The sequence below is a fragment of the Mandrillus leucophaeus genome, unplaced genomic scaffold, assembly GCF_000951045.1.
Source record: "Mandrillus leucophaeus isolate KB7577 unplaced genomic scaffold, Mleu.le_1.0 Scaffold627, whole genome shotgun sequence".
Lineage (NCBI taxonomy): Eukaryota > Metazoa > Chordata > Mammalia > Primates > Cercopithecidae > Mandrillus > Mandrillus leucophaeus.
The window spans coordinates 1,120,870-1,128,763 of NW_012106775.1; the positions used below are offsets into that span (position 1 = coordinate 1,120,870).

Consider the following 7,894-nt stretch of genomic DNA (forward strand, 5'->3'; position numbering starts at 1 on the left):
CCTCGGCCTCCCAAAGTGCTGAGATTACAGGTGTAAGCCACCACTCCTGGCCTCTAATTTTTTATAGAGATGGGGTCTCACTATGTTCTCCAGGCTGGTCTCAAACTCTTGGCCTTAAGTGATCCTCCTATCTTGGCTTCCCAAAGGGTTGGGATTACAGGCATGAGGCACTGTGCCTGGCCACATGTTTCTTAAGACCTAGGTGTTGAAGTTATAGGCTCCAGATACCTAACAATTATGCCAGGGAATACAACTGGAAAGCTGCCTAGAAGAGCTGCATTCCAGGCTACCCGAACCTTCCACAGGCGGCTGGCGCAAGCATCTGGGGGAGGCGGTTGCCTGCTTGGTATCATCTGAAAAGGACTGGAAAGGTTCCTTTCTCTAGGGTCTCTTCTAGGCATGCCATCGGTAGAGTTGTCAATCCTTTGGCTCTTGTAATCGTCTTGGTTTTAAAGAAACTTCCGTTAAAATAACATAACTATCTCTGTGGTTATTATTGGCAGAGATCTTAGCAGAGTCTTACTTATTCATTCATTCAACAAACATTGAGCACCACATACCAGGAATGCCCAGTCTAATGAGAGTGGCAAGGTGGAGGTCAGGGCAGGATGGCAGAAGGACTCATTCGACTCTGATCTCCTTCCGCCTGGGACTGCAACTGAGGAAGAGCAAGATTCAGAGCAGGTGCCTACCTGGGATCACAAGAAAGAGGTGCAGGAAGAGACAGGGAGAGCCCTCAAAACACTTCTCACTCCTTTCAGATGTGCCTGGGCTATGCAGGGCTAGAGGAAGCAGCCAGCCATGGGCTTTGATTCATGGAGGTCTTGTTGTACAACTCTGGGGGCGGGGCGCCATTCTCACAGAATACAATGTACCACTCAGGCATTGCACAGGATTGGGAAAGTTCTGTCTTGGGGAAGTGAAGACTATCAGTAAGGTGGCAGGGGAGGGGAGCTTTCCCCTGAGGATATGCAGCTGTGCACCTGGGGGTTCTGTGGGTGGGATCCTGCCCCTAGAGGGTTGGGGAGAGGGGCCCAGATGGACCCCAACTCTTTGCTCTCTGCCGACATGAAGGGATTTTGTTAGCCTTTGTGGCCCTGGCCCAGATCCAGGCTTTCCGGTGGCAGAGGGGCTGTGACCCTAATGAGGCAGCCTCCTTGGGAGAGATAAGCCATTCTGTTCACTCTCCCTTTGATGCTTTCCAGGGGAGCTGGCCTGAGAGCTAATCATTGATTCAGCAGCTTGAGAAATGAAAGAGAGAGGTGAGGCCAGGAATGTTTCTGGATCCTCTGAAAACACTCTGTCTTTTAAAACAATTAACAAACATGTATGTAGAATTTTTACGTACATTAGCCTATTTCTTTTTCATTACAACACTTGTTAGGAGAGGCTCTATTATTCCCAAAGTAATTAAGTACCAAGAGGTGACAGAACTTCCAGAAAATGGAGTCAGGAAACAGAACATTTAGGTTGTGAACACTACATCTGTGCCTCTTTCACTGAGCAGCTCAGGTCTGAGCACAGAACCAGAGGCTCCCATGCTTTTATCGAGACACCTGGACTCATTCTTTCCCCCTCACCCTCCCTGCTCCTCATACATACCACCACAAGTACTTCCACCTAAAAAATATATGTCAAACCTCATCTTTTTCTATCTCACTGCTACACCCTATTCCAAGCCACCCTCATTGCTCACCACCTTACAGATTTCTCTGCTGCTACTTTTGCATTCCCTTGGTTTTCTCTTTTTATCAGCTGTGTGACCTTGGGCAAGTTTCTTAACCTCTAAGGACTGAGTGCTGTCTGTAAAATAGAAATAAGAATAACATCACCCTGCAGGTTGCACTAAGAGTTCAGATGCTGTGCCTGGATATAGGGCCACCCAAAAGGGTCTAGGATAAACCACTGTGACTTAAGAATTATTTTGAGCTGAAGGCATTTGAGTTTCTAAAATCCCTTATCTGCCTGAAAACAGAGCCTCCCCAAAGAACTCAACTGTTGTAAATCGCCTCCCCTAATCTTTGCTAGGCAAAGAAGAAGGTTGGCACCATACCCAAGCAGACATTTGTCACAAAAGTATCATATCTTCCATCGATGTTGCTAAGGTCCCATGTATCTTTCCAAAGAGTAATTTGTTTTCCCTAAGTGCTGCCCCTCACCCACTTTCTAAGAAGTCATTTGTTCTCTCAAAAGTGTCCATCTGCCCCTCCCCATCCCATTAGATGGTAATATATAAGCCCCAAAATTCTATTGGCCTCTTTGAGTCACAGTTCTTTGTGAACTCCTTTGCATAAGTAAGTAATTAAATATGTATTTTTTCCTCTTGGTAATCTGTCTTTTGTCAGTTTGCTTGTTTGTTTATTTATTTATTTATTTATTTATTTTTGAGACAGGATCTTGCTCTGTCACCCAAGCTGGAGTGCAGTGGCATGATCACTGCTCACTGCAGCCTCAACTTCCTGGGCTCAAGCAATCCTCCCACCACCACCATGCCAATTGTTTTTTTTTTTCCCCTCAGCTAATTGTGTGCATGTGTGTGTATAGATGGGATCTTACCATGTTGCACAGACTGGTCTTGAACTCCTGAGCTCAAGCAATCCTCCTGCCTCAACCTCACAAAGTGCTGGGATTATAGGCCTGAGCCGTCACACCCAGCTTCTCAATTTACTTTGCAGGCTCCCAATGATTAAAGTTAAGTGGGTTGAGGGAAAGTTTTTGCTCCCTGACATTTCCAAGAGAAGTATAAATGTCAGACATGTAACTTAAAGTTTAAAATGTTCTAGTGGCTACTATATTATAAGAGGTAAAAAGAAAAGTAAAATTAATTTTAATAATATAACCTAACACAATATAAATAGTATCCATTTAACATGTAATCAATATTTCTAAAATATTAATGAGAATTTGCAGCAGTATTCACAATAGCAATACATGGAATCAACCTAAATGCCCATCAATGATAGACCGGATAAAGAAAATGTGATACATAGATCCCATGGAATACTATGCAGCCACACAAAAAATAACAAGATCATGTCTCTTGCGGGAACATGGATGGAGCTGGAGGCCATAATCCTTAGGAAACTAATGCAGGAACAGAAAACCAAATACCGAATATTCTCACTTATAAGTGGGAGCTAAATGATGAGAACTCATGGACACAAAGAAGGGAACAACAGACAATGGTGCCTACTTGAGAGTGAAGGGTGGGAGAAGGGAAAGGAGCAGAAAAAAATAACTATTGGGTCCTGGGATTAATACCTGGGTGACAAAATAATCTGTACAACAAATCCCCATGACACGGGTTTACCTATATAACAAACCTGCACACGTACCTCCAAACCTAAAATGAAAGCTAAAAATCATTAATGGTATTTTTATATCCTTTTTTCATACTAAGTCTTCAAATTTCAGTGTGTATTTTTACATTTACTACATAACTCAATTTGGACTAGCCACATTCAAGTATCCAATAACCATGTGTGGCCAGTGGTTACCGTACTAGGCAGCACAGCCTTAGAGCAAGGCCTGGCTCAGAGTGTTCCCTGTTACCGTGGCAGTTACTGTTACATGGACGCTGGGCCCCTTGGCCCTGCCTTAGTTTTCTGTCTGCTCATGGGGATCCCTGACACTGTTAGCTAATCCAATTCTATCAAATAAATCCCAATAAAATTAGCATGTCTCTTGGGGCTCCAGGGGGCAGGTGGACATAATTTGAGTAAGGAGGGTTCAGGAAATGCTCCTTTGAGTCAGGAGGAAGAGGATTTTCACATCACTGGTCCCTCCTGCTGAGGAGGTAGCAGGCACCAGGAGTTTCAGTGGAAAGCAGTAACTAGAGAGGCGTTTCCAGGGCAGAGCTTGGCTATGCTGCCACGTTTGATGATGTCCTTCCATGTCTCTTTAAAAGAGTCTGGCTGGAAGCACCTGGGGCCTGGAAGAATGGTCTGCCCTTCAGCAGTTTCCTGCCCCTGTCTCCATGCCACCCTCCCCTGCCCAAATGCAGAAACAAAACACTGTCTTCAAAGGCCTGTGTCAGGCGGACCAACTACTGACCCACGCCCTGTGTGGCTGACCAGCCACTTCCGCTCAGCTGAGCATGAGCTCATTGGAGCCGTAAGTGCCTCTGTTCTTTTGCTCAGGGCATCTCGGAGCCTTACCTCTGCCCTCCCAGGATGTGCGGCCTCAGCCCTGAGATGGGGTTCACTTTGGAGGCCCTCTGGCTTCTCAGGACTCCAGCTGTGTAGTGTGCTGTGGCTGCCTTACCAAAGCACCACAAACTAGGTGGCTTAGAATAACAGAAGTATATTGTCTTTATAGCTCTGGAGGCTAGAAGTCTGAAAGTCACGTCTTTGGCAGGGCTGATTCCTTCTGAGATCTGTGAGGAAGCATCTGTTGGAGACCTCTCCCTAGGTTCTGGTAGCCTCCCGCACTCCTTAGCTTGTAGACAACCTTCCTTTTATGTCTTTACATCATCTTTTCTCCATCCATGTCTGTCTCTGTCCAAATGTTCCCTTTTTATAAAAACATCAGTCAAATTGGATTACAGATGGGATTCAGAGAAAAACTTTGGTTGCTTCTCATTTTAACTTAATTACCTTGGTAAAGATCCCATCTCCAAATAAGGTATGTCAGGGCTCAGAAAACAACACCCTGAAATGAAGGCCTCAGAAGCAACCAATTCCAGGTGGAGGTTGTAGTGAACTGAGATTGCACCACTGTACTCCAGCCTGGGCGAAAGAATGAGACCCTGTCTCAAAAAAAAAAAAAAAAGAGAGAGAAAATGAAAGAAATTATCTGACCTACCTTGCTTGATTATAGTCATAAGACCCCCATTCCAGGGAGGGTCCTGCCCCACACCCAGAAGGAAGGAATGCTGGCTTGGAGAGGCCAAGAGGAATCTAGACAGGCCTTGCTGGGTTTCCTCCCTCAGTCTATTAGCATTAGATCCCCTTTAGGTCCAATCATATTTCTACACTGCTGACCATACTTCATTAATCTAAGCATAAAAATGGACAATTTCCCCTGCATCTTTGGGTCTTCATTCTGATGACTCCTGTGCATACCTGTTAAATAAATGTGTATTTCTTTTCTCCAGTTAACCTGCCTTTCAATGAGTTGAGTTTTCAGCGAAACTTGAGAGGGCAAAAGGAAACTTTCTCCTTGGCCTCTAGAGGTCATATGCTGAGGTACTAGGGGTTAAGACTTTAACATAGAATTTTGCTGGGGACATAATTCAACCTATGACAACAGTCTAGCCTCCTTCTGCAAGGGAAAGTGTCTGCTCTCTCATGCCTGGAAATCCAGGAGGTGAGTGAATTTCTGAGGCTTCTGGGCCAGTATTTGATAGAAATAATTGCTTAGTGGAGCTCACATAAATTCAGAATTTCCTGGAGCTGCAGGCAGTAGAGTGACCAACAAAAAACTCAAACTTTGTGTTCTAGGAATTGTAATCCAATAGGACTTTTCGTTTCTTTTGAGATTGAGTCTCGCTCTGTCCCCCAGGCTGGAGTGCAGTAGCGCAATCTTGGCTTACTGCAATCTCTGCCTCCTGGGTTCAGGCAATCCTCTGCCTCAGCCTCCCGAGTAGCTGGGATTACAGGCACCTGCCACCACACGTGCTAATTTTTGTATTTTTAGTAGAGGTGGGGTTTCACCATCTTGGCCAGGGTGGTCTTAAACTCCTGACCTCATGATCCACCCGTCTTGGCCTCCCAAAGTTCTGGGATTACAGGCGTGAGCCACCACGCCTGGCTCCAGTAGAACTTTAACCAGATAATAAAATACAGGGCAGTGAAAGGTACAAAGAACAAAGCTATAGACGAGAAAGTGCTTTCTTGTGGTTGCAAGATAAGTAACAGATGTATGGAGATTTGCTTTGAATAGTCCTTCTGATTCCAAAAGTAAAGATGAGAATGGCTGGGCATTCCAGGGCTAGAATTCCAGGGACAGGTGGGCATTCCAGGGAAGACTAAATCACTTGCATGTTTGGGAGGTGGACAGAAGCAGCCAGGGTGAGAAAAGGGTAGGAAAGCAGGACACAGCCAAATGGTGTGATGGCTTTTTCCTGCCAGGCCAAAGAAGTGGCCTTTATTTGATAGGCAAAGAGGATCCCTTTGAGAGTTTTCTAGTAGGAGGGCAACAAGGCAAATCATTTGTTAAGGACATGAATCCCATTGGTCAGAATGGGCTAGGAGGAATTAAGGAGAAGGTGGGTGGGAAAGTGTAAACAGGAGGCTCAATTCAATTGTGAGAGGTAAAGTCAAGACAGTTCAATTGTGAGAGGTAAAGGCCTCAGTTAGGGTAGTTGCTATGGAAATAGAAAGGGAGGAACTGGATTGTGGGAAAGTGTTTGAAAAGAACGAACCCAAGGCCAGGTGCGGTGGCTCACGCCTGTAATCCCAGCACTTTGGGAGGCTGAGGTGGGCGGATCACTTGAGGTCAGGAGTTCAAGACCAGACTGGCCAACATGGTGAAACCTCATCTCTACTAAAAATACAAAAATTAGCCCGTCGTGGTGGCGTGTGCCTGTAGTCCCAGCTACTCGGGAGACTGAGCCATAAGAATCACTTGAACTGGGGAGGAGGAGGTTGCAGTGAGTCGAGATTGTGCCACCACACTCCAGCCTGGGCAAAAGAGCAAGACTATCTGTCCAAAAAAAAAAAAAAAGAAAGAAAGAAAAAGAAAAATCACACAGAACTTGACAATGAAATAGATGTTTAGGAATGAGGGAAAAAGAAAGATGGTTTCGGGTTTCCCAGTCTGGGCAGTTTGGAGAGGGTGGGTACCATTAAGAGAATGAGGCAGGCAAGTCAGGGGCGTGGCTGCTGGAACACTCCCTGTGGAGGAGAGAGGCTGTCAGTCAGTCCCTTCAATTGCCGAAAGCAGGAGTGACCTCTCCCCTTGCCCCTTGTTTCTTTTTCCCTTGGAAGCTGTATAACTTAAATTAAATGCATTTAATCATTTAAAGGCACAGTGTAGTCTCAACGGTGTTCTTGGTGTCACAATGAGGAAATGAGAAAAGGGAAGGGCCTTAAAGTTATATCCCTTTCATGAAACTGAGGAGGAGGAGGTCATGGGAAGTGTGTAGTAATATACATCTGCAACTTCATTTCAGTCTAGTGCTGGGTCAACACCCCCAGGACACCTTTGACACTGGACCCAGTGTCAAATGGGGCAAAATACGTATTTGTATTCAGTTCATAGGTCCTGGTATTTCTCCCTTTGAAATGCGGAAGATACAACTTTTGCCTCCTTATGAAAGCTTTTCCTATCCTATGTGGAGAGACTCTGGAGCACACCTGTGTGAATGTGTGTGTCTATGTATGTATATGCATGTATTTGTATGCGTATGTACGTGTTTATGCGTGTATGTGTATGCGTGTATGTGTATATTTGTATGTATGCATGTGTATGTGTATGTGTATGTATGCATGTGTATGTGTATGTGTGTGTATGTATGTGTCTGTGTATATGTGTATGCATGTGTGTATGTGTATGCATGTGTATGTATGAATGTGAATGTATGTGTGTATGCATGTGTATGTGTATGTATGTGTATGTGTGCATGTATATGTATGTGTGTGTATGTGTATGTATATGTGTGAATGTGTGTATGTGTATGTGTGTGTGCATGTGTGTATGTGTGCGTATGTGTATATGCATGCATGTGTGTGTGTATGTGTATGTATGTGTGTGTATATGTGTGTCTGTATATGCATGTATATATGTGTGCATGTATGCAAGTGTGTATGTGTGTGTGTGTGTGTTCATCTATTTGGATCTCTTCTCATCTCTTCCTTCCCAACCCTGCCTCAGCCCACTCTCACTGAAGGAGTGTTTTAACTTCCTGCAAGCCAGTTTGAGGGCCCCTTGTCTAATCCACCAGGACACTAAT

At 44.9% G+C, this 7,894-nt stretch overlaps 1 long non-coding RNA gene across 1 annotated transcript in view; it reads right to left on the bottom strand.

Annotated features, from left to right (window-relative positions):
• Window positions 1-1,010, bottom strand: part of LOC105554096 — a 20,813-nt gene extending 19,803 nt beyond the window's left edge. The window contains exon 1 of the long non-coding RNA XR_001008276.1: window positions 693-1,010. This is a non-coding gene — a long non-coding RNA (uncharacterized LOC105554096). The remainder of the gene's footprint in view (window positions 1-692) is intronic.
• Window positions 1,011-7,894: the final 6,884 nt, after the last annotated feature.